The 15,000-nt window shown below is 45.5% G+C and overlaps 6 non-coding genes across 6 annotated transcripts; all 6 read left to right on the top strand.

Annotated features, from left to right (window-relative positions):
• The first annotated feature begins 8,309 nt into the window (after positions 1-8,309).
• On the top strand, positions 8,310-8,381 carry trnah-gug (transfer RNA histidin (anticodon GUG)). The gene has a single exon. It is a non-coding gene; the product is annotated as a tRNA-His (tRNA).
• A 651-nt stretch (positions 8,382-9,032) lies between these two features.
• trnak-uuu (transfer RNA lysine (anticodon UUU)) lies at positions 9,033-9,105 on the top strand. Its single transcript has one exon. It is a non-coding gene; the product is annotated as a tRNA-Lys (tRNA).
• Positions 9,106-9,225: 120 nt separating this feature from the next.
• Positions 9,226-9,307, top strand: trnas-aga (transfer RNA serine (anticodon AGA)). Its single transcript has one exon. It is a non-coding gene; the product is annotated as a tRNA-Ser (tRNA).
• A 4,798-nt stretch (positions 9,308-14,105) lies between these two features.
• On the top strand, positions 14,106-14,178 carry trnak-uuu (transfer RNA lysine (anticodon UUU)). Its single transcript has one exon. It is a non-coding gene; the product is annotated as a tRNA-Lys (tRNA).
• A 120-nt stretch (positions 14,179-14,298) lies between these two features.
• Positions 14,299-14,380, top strand: trnas-aga (transfer RNA serine (anticodon AGA)). The gene has a single exon. It is a non-coding gene; the product is annotated as a tRNA-Ser (tRNA).
• Positions 14,381-14,659: 279 nt separating this feature from the next.
• On the top strand, positions 14,660-14,741 carry trnas-uga (transfer RNA serine (anticodon UGA)). The gene has a single exon. It is a non-coding gene; the product is annotated as a tRNA-Ser (tRNA).
• The last annotated feature ends 259 nt before the right edge of the window (positions 14,742-15,000 follow it).

Here is a 15,000-nt window from a genome sequence, read left to right as displayed (position 1 = left end):
GACACAGAAAATAGGCATCAAGGTAAACTGAATTGGATATTTTAATATATATTCATGTCATTCATCATACAATTTCAGATACCAATTGTTTTCAAAGAGAGTGCTATAAAGTGTGTGTGAGAGAGAATAAGAGTGAGTGAAAGAGTGGGTATGATCATTTCTTAACAAACATGAAGAAACAGGATTGGCTTGTGTTGTGATTTCAGTTCAGTTCTCATACAATTTCAGTTTGTAAAATAACAGCCATTTTTTTCAAAGAGAGAGTGAGTGAGTGAATGTGAATGTGTGTGTGTGTGTGTGTGTGTGTGTGTGTGTGTGTGTGTGTGTGTGTGTGTGTGTGTGTGTGTGTGAGAGAGAGAGTGAGAGAGAGAGAGATGGTGAGTGAGAGAGTATCATTTTTTTCCATTTCTTTCATCACTAAACTGTTTTGATTACATTTTTAATAACCGACAACCATCCGTGTGAGTTCATGCCATCTGATGAGATCTGAACAAACTATTTCACATTAGCATAACAATATAAATGAAACAGTGTCTCAGAAACTTAAGACTTGAAATATTCCTGACCAAATTAGTTGAGACTGTGGAAAAAAACATACAACCTTATATTGTAGTTGCTTAATTTCCTATCTATCTGTCTGTCTGTCTGTGCATGTAGACCTACATGTTGCCTACAACAGCCTAATGACTGCCTCTTGTCCTATAGAGATGCCAAAGGAAGGAAAGCCAGATTCATTCTGGACCGGCGTCATGATGCTGTTTGCCCAGGGGAAATATAAATTTTCCACTGGCCAGAGACCTGGGAGCAGACGTTGGAAGGCAGTGTTAGAGAGGATAAAGAATTGTCCCCTGACCCCTGCATTTGGCCTAACGGTCAGAAAAAAAGACATTTTTGAGAAAAAGATCCCCTGCAAATGTGGCTACCATGATGTAAGTAATGTCATTGAATCCTTAAACATATGATATGAGACAAAGATGCTGACAAATGCTTCCTCTACAGCTGTTTCCCATGGCTGGTTCTTCGTTGTGCTTGATTCTCCAAATCACTGTTTTGATGCAGAGTTTTGTGTGATTTAGAGGATAAGAGGATATAGAGAGTAAATACAAAATATTGTTTCCCTCAGTCAGGACAGCAGACAGGGACCGCAGCAGGTCCACAGCAGACAAGCACCGCAGCAGGTCCACAGCAGACAGGGACCGCAGCAGGTCCACAGCAGACAAGGACCGCAGCAGGTCCACAGCAGACAGGGACCGCAGCAGGTCCACAACAGACAGGGACCGCAGCAGGTCCACAGCAGACAGGGAGCGGTGATAATACCATGACATGCTCCCTTTGTGCTCAGGAAGTGCTCTTTGACCAGTTTACTCAGCACCTGTCAGACTTCCATGTCCAGGAGCAGTGTGAGCAATGCGGCACAAAGGCCATGGGTGCTGTCAGGTTATCAGAGCACCTTGAGAAGTGTCATGTCTCAAAATCTCCCACAGACCTCCCAAACATTTCTCCTCTAACCCCTTCAGCCCGTCCCTCCACTACCCCAGCCCAAGAGATGACACCGACACCAATCGTCTCTCCCCGAGATGCTCCAGCTCCAGTCTGCCTCACAGCCCAAGAGACGACACCAACCATCTGTCTCCAAGTTGCTCCTGCTCCTAGCCCTTCCACACTATCTGAGATGGCACCAGCGACTCAGAGTGGCACACCACTTCTTCCTTCTCCTGCTTCTGCTCCTCCTCCAGCAGCACCAGGGCTCCCAGTCCCTCTGTGCTTTCCAGAGGTAAGGAGGGCCAGGTTTTTGCCAAAGCCGTTCCTCCGGGTCATCAAGCCAGGTGATCGGGAGTGGATTGCCCACATCCTCTATGACGCAAGTTGGCAGCTGAGACAGAATGTCAGGGAGAATTGGCACCACCCCCCCAAGCCCAATCAGATCTGTGGCACCTCCAAACCCACATGATTACTTTCGACAGAGGATGTTCCTGGGCACCAATGCGTATGTGGGGCATCCCTCTGAAATGCACTCTGTGCAACCGAAAGATGCACCACTCTGGCATTTACACCAAGGTCAGAGAGGTCATTGATGTGGATAGCAAGTACTATTTAATAGGGGGAGATTACCCAAGGTGCAGCCAGTGCAAACAACCTGTCTGTCCTTGGAGTAGTGACATTTTAAAGCAACTTGACCCCTCTAAACCGCAACAAATTCCCTGCTGTGTTGACTACACATTTGGCACTGGACAGAAAATGTGTGACACTTTTGCGTCCTAGAACAGCAGGGAATAGCTCCAGTTACCTGCAGCAGGCCTTTCAAGAGGCACACAGTGAGGAGTGGGCTAGGAGATCCTGTGACTATTTCACAGATTGTGAAATTCACAAGAGATCCTGCCTGAAGCAGTCCCAGGCTGTTTATCCCCCACCACCACCACCCTTCTCTCCCTTGCCCCTGGCCCAGTGGTTCGAGACAGTGCATGCCAACGATGTTGTCGGTCACCTTGATGAACTCAAAGGTGTCACCACTTCAAAGTTTGGCAGAATTCTGAAGCTTGATTCCACTAAGGTAAATGTAAACCTATATAAGCTTGAGCTCATTTGTTCTTTTAGGGTTTGATAAGAATACATATGCTAATGATGTATATACTTTTGTTATAACAGGTTACCAAAAAACTTGCTGGGGGGATTGAGAACACGGCAACATGGATGTCCAATGTGGGGAACGAGTATGGTCAGGTCCTCAACTCGGTCCTCACAACCGGCGAGGGGGCTGGGCTGGATGACTTGTGATCGTTCAACGGTACAGGGATGCTGGTGAGCCACAGCCAGCTGCTATCTATGTGGATAGAGACTGTTGCAGTGACAGAGGTGGGTTTCCTGTAATTTGTGTTGATGTTTTTTTTGCCAAATTAAGGCAGTTGGTGACAATACAAACCAAAAAATGCTTTTACACAGGAGTGAGCCCAGTTCTCCATTGGTTTCGGCCATGGACGTCCACTGTGCGGTTGGATGTGTTCCACTTTATGAGGCGATTCACCAACGGTCTCACCACAGAACACCATCCACTGTACGGTACGTTGCTCCAAATTGTCGAGTTGCATTTTTGAATGGGATTACCAGGACATCTGTCATCTGAAAGAGGCGAAGCGGTCAGAGCTGAGGCAAAAGCATCAGGGCCACGAGCCAACAGATGCCCAGGTGTTGGCGAGCATCAGCTCTAAAGAGCTAGCCAAGCACTGCCGCAGGAAAACCCGTGGAGTGGAGGAGACTCGTGCCCTCATCAAAAGTCTTCTTGACTCCATGTGGCACCTTGTGGACGGCACTGGGCTGCACCTTATAAACCATGAACGCATGTCTCAAGTGTGGGAGGTACAGCAAAAGCACCTTGCCTGCATTCAGGATCCACCAGGAGTGCAGCTTTACACAAACATTGGGTCAGGGCTGGAGAAAGGAGAGAAGACACTGGATGTGCTAAGATGCAGCAGAGGGTCCTCCTCTCTGGAAAGCTTTCATAAGCACCAGTTTGCTTTCATTCCAGGCATGTTAAAACCTCACACACATATGGTATATTTTGCTATTGAATGTTGACATAATATTATTTTAATTTGTTGTAATCAGTGATCCTGTTTTTTGTCTCATCCGGGTGGAGATGCAACAACAACACAAGAATAACATTCGTTTGATGTCCAATGTGAATACGCTCAGCAACAAAGTGTTGGGAAAACCTCTTCTTCCAGAGTTTATCCCCCCTGGGAAACCTAACGGTAAGAAAAGTCTGCTGTTGATGATGATCAGACCTATATTGTGACATGGTAGGCAAGTAAACAATAATTTTTCCCTTGGTGAATACTTATTGCAGGAGAGCGTATTGCTGTAGAATATCTTCTGGTACAGTCCAACAGAGGAGATCTTATGAGCCAGCAGATTGGTATTGGTGAGGTACATCCTGCCTGAGATCTTGGATGAAGTCCTCGAGGACGAATGTCCTGATGTGACCGTACCACAGGCTCATGACCTCACATTGCAGGTAATATTATATCAAGAGTATATCAGACATCAAAAAAATATTTTAAAACTAATAAACAGTTCATTTTTAATGTAGAAGAGACACAAAAAATGTAAAAGATTGTTTATTCTTTATTTATTCTTTATTCTGTGTATACTTTTATTAATCACCTCAGCAATTTGGAAGCGGTGGCCCTAGGCCCTAGGCCCTGGCCAGATCCCAGGTCCCCATTGGAGGAGAGTGATGCCTCTGCTGGGCCCATCTACTCCCCATTGGAGGAGAGTAATGCCTCTGCTGGGCCCATCTACTCCCCATTGGAGGAGAGTAATGCCTCTTCTGGGCCCGTCCTCACCCGATTTGATGAGAGAGATGCCTCCGCAAGTCCCGTCCTCACCCCATTTGAGGAGAGTGTGCTCGTCACTCCAGCTACGGTAAAGTGGATAATGTTTCACCATCAGAAATGTGGGCTTCTTTATATTTGCTCTTGTACCAGATGTTTAAAATTTTATGGTGTTTATTGGTTCAATTCTTGTAACAGGACACTAGGTGTGATGCCAGAGGGATTCCTGGATGGGAGGCAGTTGATGCCTTGGCAGGTTACCTGGTTGGGCTTAACCGAACTATAACAAAACTCTCCAATGCTGAAGTGGCAGAGATTTTGAGGTTATACTCACATCTAAGTGTCTTTGACCAGACCCCCACCAGATACACCCTCAAGAGCAAAAAAAACAACGTTGCCAGGACCTTGGAGGGCTTCAAGAAAGCGCAGTGGCTCTGCTCCAGGCCGGCAAGCAGCTGAGAGGTATCCACATCTCATATAGCTATATTCTTTAGTATTTGTATCAATGTATTTATGTCAATATGTGAACATGCATATATAATGAGCACTATGTGATCTGGTCATCTATTTGCAGATTGTTCATGGTCCATGGTCAGGCTGCTCACAGACCAGACCAAAACAGAATTTCAGAGTGTGTTGCTCTCAAGCTGTACAAAGAGTACAAGGAAGCCAGAAATAGGCCAAAGGACAATAAAGGGAGGACATTTGCCATACCCCAGTCTATTGTCATGGCATACTCTCACATCAAGCAGCTAGTTGAGGACTGCAGAGAGATCATGGACAGGAGTGACCTGGTACTGGTAAACATAAACAACACCACTGTGTCCTCCTGGTGAGTTCATCTTTAATATCTTCATTAATTGATTGAATTGCATATTTGAACAAAATTTTTAACAATTAACACACTGAAAAATGTTCTGAAAAACTCTTGTGTGTGTTTTGTTTTCTGTCTCTGCAGGCTGTATGATTGCCAAAAGAGAACTGAACGGGGTTCTTTACTTCAGGGTGTGCAGCTTCCACAGCAGATTGCCGTGGCTAAAAAATCCCTCCTGGAGGTTCGTGACCTACCATCACAGCCAGTTCAGCATGGACACACTCTTTTGGAGTTCCAGGAGCCTGAGAACCGTGAGGGCGAGGCAAAAATCCGCCAGCGACACAGTTCCAGAACACCTGCTATTCCACAGACAGGTGGGGGAGACGCAGCTATTGCCAAACACGATGCTGCTTCCTCTCAAAACAGCTGTATGGAGGGCTGGTCCTCTGCCTACAAGCCATCCCCAACACACTACCAGAGCTGGTCTTCTTACCAGGCACCCCTGGCACACTCTCATGTTTGGTCCTCCACCCACCCACAACCCTCAGCATCCACCCAGGGCTGGTCTGCAACCCACCCACCAACCTCAGCATCCACCCAGGGCTGGTCTACAACCCACCCACACCCTCAGCATCCATCCAGGGCTGGCCTGCCACCCAACCACCACCCTCAGCATCCACCCAGGGCTGGTCCTCCAACCAGGGCTGGTCTGCAACCCACCCACCACCCTCAGCATCCACCCAGGGCTGGTCCTCCAACCAGGGCTGGTCTGCAACCCACCCACCACCCTCAGCATCCACCCAGGGCTGGTTCTCCAACCAGGGCTGGTCTGCAACCCACCCACCACCCTCAGCATCCACCCGGGGCTGGTCCTCCAACCAGGGCTGGTCTGCAACCCACCCACCACCCTCAGCATCCACCCAGGGCTGGTCTGCAACCCACCCACCAACCTCAGCATCCACCTAGGGCTGGTCTGCAACCCACCCACCACCCTCAGCATCCATCCAGGGCTGGCCTGCCACCCAACCACCACCCTCAGCATCCACCCAGGGCTGTTCATCCACCTCCTACTGTCCCGACCAACCTAGGTTCCCTCACCAAGCACTAGATCCCTTTAATCGCCAGCGTGAATGGCGATTACGCAAGGCAGCCCTTGAGAACCAGGAGCGACTGAGGAAAGGTGAGCCCCCAAAGATGAGAAAGGCAAAAGAGAGCTACCACTATGAGTGTAAGCTGTGTGGTCAACCTAAATCAAAGCAAACTGGACACTCACAGGTACGTGGCAAATGGTACTGCCCTGCATCTGGACAGACCCTTGAGGAGTGGAGAAGCTCTTTGTAAATGCACCTAATACATTCTTTTTTATAAATATTTTTAATAATATGTTTTATTTATTTTAAGAAAATGTTCACATTCACTGTTCAAACCATCTGCAAAGAAAAAACAAGCAAGAAAATAAAGTAGAAAAAAGTATGTTTGCTGTTGCAAATAGAAAAAAAAAATTAGTTGCTGTTGCAACTATTTTCAAAAAACAAAATACATAGGATAGTTGCTGATGCAACTATTTCAAAAAACAAACAAAAAAAACAACTCTTGTGGTGTAATAGTAACACGTCCATCCTTTGGGTGGGAGACTCCAGGTGCAAATCCTGGCAAGAGTGTGCAACTTGTTGGCCCAATCAGTATTTAATTAAAAAATAATTTATGACATAATTTAATATGCATTTTCTCCTTCTTTTCTCATTATTATTACAAGATGTAGCGGCGGTCATAATTATTATCATAACATTTTGTTAATAACAAAGCATTATTATTCATACCAATCCTATTTGTATCTGATTTTATATATATGATAGATTCATTGCAATCTCTAATAGTTTACGTTTATTGAGACATGTTCCAATAGCTGAAAAAAGCTGCCCAGGAGGATGAGGAGCTAGTGTCAAAGGGGGAACCGCCACGGAAGAGGCTGACAAACGAAAAGTACCACTACACCTGCAAGGGGTTTGGACAGGACAAAATAAAAGGACTGGACACACCCAGCTGAAGGGGCAGTGGTACTGTCCAGCATCAGGACTGACCCTGGATGACTGGAGGAAGAGTGTATAATTGCTGTCACCATTACTTGTCTGTCTGTTACAATAAAGTTTAATAATTTTATTGGAGCCAATAACAGTCTTCACGTTTTTAAGTAATTTCCTCTTGAATACCAGGACAGTGAGTGTCAACCATTGAATGTAATTGTTAAAACTAAAGCCAGAATTACTTGCAGAATCATTTTACATTTATTCACAAAACCCAACACTCAATTTGGAATATGTTTTATTCACTTGTGCTGCACAGATGTAGTCTTTCAAATAATTGAGTTTACAAAAAAAGGAGGGGAAACATGATGGGAGAGTTATTTACATTTATACACTGTTAATACTGTTATAGCTTTAAATGTAGCATGTGACATTTTGAGTTAATTATTTGAATATTGATTTGTTAACATCACAAAATATGTTTACTTACAAGACCGTTTGCTTTAAATGCATTCATGTGCATAATTGCATAATCACAGGGTTACTACTGTAGGGATTTATATGGAAAAGAGTTCCTGTGTTAAAAATGACTACGTTACCCACAATGCACTGCATGTAGTACTTCCGGAATGCACTACGAGACTAGAGAACAAGCGAAGATGCAAGCGATATTGCCACGGCATAGGTTCGAATCCCGCAAGAGACATGAAATTAAAGTGATGATACTTTAATTAAAGTGATGAAGTGATGCTATTTGCAAACCTTGCAATAAGTGCAGAACTGTGTGTAAACAATGTTGAGAAGATAAGAAAGTAGATAAAAATTGATATATTGTACGTTTTGCTCCTTTTTTCTCCTCTTCTTTTTCTCCCTTTCCTCCCTCTTTTCTTCTCTCCACCCCCCCCCCCCCCCCCAAGCAGTCTCTTTTGCCTCTTCCTTGGCCGAGTGGTTAAGGCGATGGACTAGAAATCCATTGGGGTTTCCCCGCGCAGGTTCGAATCCTGCCGACTACGTTGAGTTTGTAACCTTCTGGAGGCCTAGCTTAAAAAATTTTAAAAGGAAAAAAAGTCACTGTTACAGGATTACCCTTGAAAAGAGTTATGTTGGTAAGAAACCATTTTGTCTGCAGACCGGTAGCTCGCCGTGATCGTATAGTGGTTAGTACTCTGCGTTGTGGCCGCAGCAACCCCGGTTCGAATCCGGGTCACGGCAAGGTTTTCGGGGTGCCATTGAAATTGAGCTCCATGTCACCACCTCTCCTCACCCCGTCCTTCGGACTACTCTTTTTGTGCACGGCGCGTGCCCTTGATGTGCTCTGGATGTTCAAGTGAATTGAAACTGGGACATTCTTTGAAAGCATGAGCTCTCAGGTTCGAACCCTTAGAGAAAAGACTGAAAACGAAACGCTCCTATTTATTTCGGAAGAATCTTGCTTCAGAGAGAATATGGTGCGTGTATATTCTCTAATCTCTAGGTGTCAGTACACTCGCTGGCTGTTACCTAGAGTGCCGCGGGCTTGCTATTTGCTACAAACAACTGCGCCTTTGACACAAGTTTACAATAACGATAAGAGCGCAGGCAAGTCAACAGCATTGAAGCGTGTGAAGAGGCTTTCCAGACAAGTAGCAGTGAGTTTTTGTTCTTTTTCCTGGCATTATTTTCCTTTAATGACTGTTATCATCAGCCTAATAGGCTGCATTCCCACTAATTTGCAAATAAATTTTGACATAGCAGACGTATTGACGGCCGTTCTGAATCTTCGAAGAATGAAACGCAATGCATTGGAGGACACTCTTTTTTCTGCGCCAATACGATTCATTTTGCTGTGCGTTCCCGCGTAGCACGCACGCTTCTTGAGTAAGAGCCCAGATAGCTCAGTCGGTAGAGCATCAGACTTTTAATCTGAGGGTCCAGGGTTAAAGTCCCTGTTCGGGCGAACGAGCCTCTTTTTGTGGAGTGGTACGTTTTGTTGTTGAGTTCTTACTGATCTACACTGGCCTCGGGCAGCGACGCTGCAAGGCACCAAGCCAAACGACATGCTCCCTTCAGCTAGCTTGCAGTCGTGGCCGAGTGGTTAAGGTGATGGACTAGAAATCCATTGGGGTCTCCCCGCGCAGGTTCGAATCCTGCCGACTACGTTGACAGCTTGCGCCTGCTTTAGTTTGTAACCTCCTGAAGGCCTAGCTTAAACTTTATAAAAGGAAAAAAAAGTCACTGTTACAGGATTACCATTGAAAAGAGTTATGTTGGTAAGAAACAGTTTTGTCTGCAAGCTAAAGATGACAAGGCCCCTTTGTAGTCAGGGACACGTCGGGTAGACCGGTAGCTCGCCGTGATCGTATAGTGGTTAGTACTCTGCGTTGTGGCCGCAGCAACCCCGGTTCGCTTCAGAGAGAATATGGTGCATGTATATTTTCTAATCGCTAGGTGTCAGTACACTCGCTGGCTGTTACCTAGAGTGCCGCGGGCTTGCTATTTGCTACAAACAACTGCGCCTTTGACACAAGTTTACAATAACGATAAGAGCGCGGCAAGTCAACAGCATTGAAGCGTGTGAAGAGGCTTTCCAGACAAGTAGCAGTGAGTTTTTGTTCTTTTTCCTAGCATTATTTTCCTTTAATTACTATTATTAATTACTATAAGAAAAAGATGCTACAAGCATCAGTCAGTTTCGCACTATTTCACTATTAAACGTCGAAGGCAAGATTTTCTTCAGCATTATTGCTCAGAGATTGTCAACCTAGCTATTAAAGAATGGCTTCATTGACACTTCAGTTCAAAAAGCGGGCATTCCAGGATTCTCAGGATGCTTAGAACACATCAGTGTTATCTGGCAACGAATTCAATCATCTAAAATGGAGAGGAGGGATCTCCACGTGACATTCCTGGATTTGGCTAATGCATATGGTTCAGTGCCGCATGAGCTTCTTTGGGCATCATTTGGTTTTTTCAGGGTACCGATGTCGATTACAAATTTAGTGAAAGCCTATTTTGGAGATTTTCAATTTAGTTTCTCAACTCCAGAATTCAGCACTACATGGCAATGCTTAGAGGTTGGAATAATGGCAGGATGCACCATTTCTCCACTGGCTTTTACCATGGCAATGGAAGTAATCATTAGGGCATCAAAATGGGTAGTAGGAGGAGAGTGATTGGCTTCTGGGATGCGACTACCACCAATCAGATCATACATGGATGACATGACAACCATGACTACAACGGTAGCCTGCACTAATCGGTTATTGGGGAAGTTAACAGATAATATTGAATGGGCACGAATGCAATTTAAGCCCTCTAAATCAAGGAGAATCTCAATAATTAAAGCAAGGTAGTAGATAAAACATTCTTCATTAATGGTGAGGCAATACCAACAGTTTCTCAGAAGCCAGTGAAGAGTCTAGGGAGATGGTACGATGGGGATCTAAAGGACACAGTTCGAGTGGGAGAAGTTAGACGACAAGCAGTGGAAGGGTTGAAGAGCATAAACAGCTGTGCTCTACCAGGCAAACTGAAACTCTGGTGCTTTCAGTTTGTTCTTGTAAGGGGTGTACAGTTAAAGACCCAGAACCAGATATGAAGAATGAAGACCCAGAGTCAGAATTCTAAAAAATTTAAGAAAATATTTACTGAAGATAGTTTGCAGTTTCATCAGCAGAAGTCAGCTTCAATACTCGCACAGGAGTTCGTAGGCCGCCCCGCTTACAGTTACAAAGATCACAGCAGTTATACGATTTCCAAGGTCTAAGCTACGTCATTGCTTACAGGATGAATGATTCTCATTGGCTATGAAATAGATAAACACAGTAATTTTCCACACATATACAGATAGACTGAAGCATATCTCCATCAATTATGCAGCTGAAGTTAGGCACGTCATGACCTTCCAGGTCGCAGATTTGGGTTGCTGGGCGCCAGCATGTCCAGAACAACAACTCAGTCAATCTCCAATAATGCCAGTGGTTCCTTAACCTGTAACCAAGAAGACTAACACACACACCGACACACCGCTTTTCCAAGGTTGGATTTGGCCGGGCTCTCACTATAAACAGGAGAGTCCTCTCAAAACATCAAGATAATGCGTTCTTTCTCTCAAGGATAGCTAAACTTTAGTCTAACTGGAAAGAAAGGCTTTAACAAAGAAATGACCCCTTAAACTATTGGCTTCAATGACCCCTACATGTTTTAACACATTGAAGACCTTTCTCAAACACAAAACAAGTCCCTATTTCATTTCTGGAAGCTGGGTTAAATAAGCAAGCACTGCATTCAGATATCAAATACAGACATTAAAGAATACATGAAAAGAACATTTCAGTAATCACACTGGTAACTTATATAAATAAAGTAAAATCTCCAGAGAAGTCATTCAACTCATTTGATATTTAGAAGGAAAAATATTGATTAATACCTTAATTATAATCAATCATTACATATACATTGAAGCAGCAGTGGATACCAATCCACCCCCTTCAGTCTACTGCCAAGGTTGCTGTGGCCACTGACTGTGTACGAGGTTTCTTTGACAACAGTGGATAAGCTGGAAGCGTTAATAAGTTCATACATCAGGAAATGGTTGGGAGTTCCACGCTGCCTCAGCAGAGTGGGACTTTATAGTAAGGGAGTATTGCAGCTGCCAGTCTCTGCTTTAACTGAGGAGTTTAAGTGTGCCAAGGTCAGACTGGAAATGACTTTAGCAGAGTCACGCGACAAATGTGTAAGGGAGGCAGCCCCTGTGGTAAAAACTGGTAGAAAGTGGTCAGCAAAGAAATCTGTAGTAGAGGCAAAGGCTGACCTTCCAATTGGGGATATCGTGGGACAGGTACAGCATGGAAGAGGGGGTTTTGGGCTCAGTTTAGCTCCTTCTAAATGGCACAAGGCAGGCCCAGCTCAAAGGAGGAAGCTGGTAGTCAACGAGGTGCGAAAGCAGGAGGAGAGGATGAGATGTATAAAGGCCATTTCCCAGGCCAAGCAGGGAGAGTGGATGAGATGGGAGAGTGTGGAACAACGCAAAATGGGCTGGCAAGACCTTTGGTCAATGGAAGAGAGTAGGATCAGTTTCCTTATTAGGTCAACATATGATGTTCTCCCATCACCGCAGAACCTAAACCTCTGGGTAGGAGATATCCCTCTTGTCCTTTGTGTTCATCACCTGCCACATTAAGGCACATTTTGACAGGATGTAAGGTGGCTCTTAGCCAGGGTCGGTTTACTTGGCGCCATGACCAAGTATTGCGATGTCTGGCTTTAGCATTGGAAGGCAACCGTAGTATGACCAATAAGTTGCCGCCTGTTCTAGCAAAACATTACACGCAGAAGACAATATTCCTCCGCCCAGGCGAGCAACCACCAAGAAAAGGTGCTAACACCAATTCTCGCCCAGGACAACTGGAAGCTGCTAGGGACTGGAAGATGCTGGCTGATCTTGATCAACGGCTTATTTTTCCACCTGAGATTGCCACCACTTACCTACGACCAGATATTGTTTTGTGGTCTGGATCAGCACGCATTGTTCAACTGATAGAGTTAACAGTGCCATGGGAGGATGCAGTAGATGAGGCATATGAGAGGAAGAAACTGCGGTATGCTCATCTGGCCACTGAGGCAGAACAGCGAGGATGGAGAGTCCAGGTTTATCCAATGGAAGTGGGTTGTCGAGGTTTTGTGGCACACTCTACAACCCGGTTCCTCAGAGACGTCGGATTCAGTGGCCAAGAGTTGCGTCGCACAGTAAAGAACTTATCTGAAGCAGCAGAAAGGAGCAGCAACTAGCTGTGGTTGAGACGGAAAGATTCTAGCTGGCTGTGTACAGGCCGCCATGCTACGGTTTCGTAGATTTCTTGAAAACTTGAAGAGTCTGTTGGTTTATTTGTATAGGTTGTATAGTATTTACAGTCATTACGTTCCTGCGTATATTGCACGAATGACGGGTGGTTGGGCAGATATTGTGTTTTGCGTTAGGTGGTATGCCATACGGAACCGTTGCCACTGAAACTGCATATTAACGCACCAGTGGGGCTCGACAGCCTTAGTCAAACGGGTTGGCGCACATGGTTGGGTTGCGGAGAGATTGTGAGATTATGGTTAGGTCTCAGCAGCAACTGTTGGTTTATTTGTATAGGTTGTATAGTATTTACAGTCATTACGTTCCTGTGTATATTGCGTGAATGAGGGGTGGTTGGGCAGATATTGTGTTTTGTGGTAGGTGGTAGGCCATACGGAACCGTTGCCACTGAAACTGCATATTAACCCACCAGTGGAGCTCGACAGCCTTAGTCAAACGGGTCGGCGCGTATGGTTGGGTTGCGGAGAGATTGTGGATAGGTCTCAGCAGCAAGAGGGAAGTAGAGGTCAGTAAGCTGGGCTGAGTTGAGTGGGGGACGGAGGGGGGTGACTCTGGGACGCCAGAGTCACTGTCGAGCCCTCTTGAGGTGTCGTGGGCTAGTCGACGAAACACTGAGGATGGAAGGTGCCCACTTGAAGACCCAAGAGATGTTCCCTACTCCGCTCAATCCAGAGGGTTGTTATGGGGGGACCACACTGTGGTTGCAGCCGTTGTGTGTGCTGACGTGCAATACACTATTAACACCAGACAGAAGGAGATTCACGTCACCAGATGGAAAGAAGTGTAAATGGATGGAGAAGCATAGGTTACTGAAAAACTACGTCTTAGTTGATGATTATCTTGGCGAAAGCCGAGTACAAATCAGCATGAAGTTTTAACACCTACTCTCGTGTAATGGAAATCATTTATCATTAGTCTAATAGAATGCATCCCCACTAATTTGCAAATATATTTTGACATAGCAGACGTTTTGACGGCCATTCTGAATCTTCGAAGAAGGAAACTCAATGCATTGGAGGACACTCTTTTTTCTGCGCCAATACGATTAATTTTGCTGTGCGTTCCCACGCAGCACGCACGCTTCTCGAACAAGAGCCCGGATAGCTCAGTCGGTAGAGCATCAGACTTTTAATCTGAGGGTCCAGGGTTCAAGTCCCTGTTCGGGCGAACGAGCCTCTTTTTGTGGAGCGGTACGTTTTGTTGTTGAGTTCTTGCTGCTCTACACTGGCCTCGGGCAGCGACGCTGCAAGGCACCAAGCCAAACGACATGCCCCTTTCAGCCAGCTTGTAGTCGTGGCCGAGTGGTTAAGGCGATGGACTAGAAATCCATTGGGGTCTCCCCGCGCAGGTTCGAATCCTGCCCACTACGTTTATAGCATGCGCCTGCTTTAGTTTGTAACCTTCTGGAGGCCTAGCTTAAACTTTATAAAAGGAAAAAAAGTCACTGTTACAGGATTACCCTTGAAAAGAGTTATGTTGGTAAGAAACAGTTTTGTCTGCAAGCTAAAGATGACAAGGCCACTTTGTAGTCAGGAAAACGTCGGGTAGACCGGTAGCTCGCCGTGATTGTATAGTGGTTAGTACTCTGCGTTGTGGCCGCAGCAACCCCGGTTCGAATCACGGGTCACATGCCCCTTTCAGCCAGCTTGAAGTCGTGGCCGAGTGGTTAAGGTGATGGACTTGAAATCCATTGGGGTCTCCCCACGCAGGTTCGAATTCTGCCGACTACGTTGACAGCATACGCCTGCTTTAGTTTGTAACCTTCTGGAGGCCTAGCTTAAACTTTATAAAAGGAAAAAAAGTCACTGTTACAGGATTACCCTTGAAAAGAGTTATGTTTGGTAAGAAACAGTTTAGTCTGCAAGCTAAAGATGACAAGGCCCCTTGGTAGTCAGGGACACGTCGGGTAGACCGGTAGCTCGCAGTTATCATATAGTTGTTAGTACTCTGCAATATGGCCGCAGCGAATCCGGTTCATGGCAAGTTTTT

Source organism: Siphateles boraxobius, unplaced genomic scaffold, assembly GCF_051911475.1.
Source record: "Siphateles boraxobius isolate OS27281-9 unplaced genomic scaffold, OSU_SipBor_1 63, whole genome shotgun sequence".
NCBI classification, from domain to species: domain Eukaryota; kingdom Metazoa; phylum Chordata; class Actinopteri; order Cypriniformes; family Leuciscidae; genus Siphateles; species Siphateles boraxobius.
This window is presented reverse-complemented; position numbering and strand designations above follow the sequence as displayed.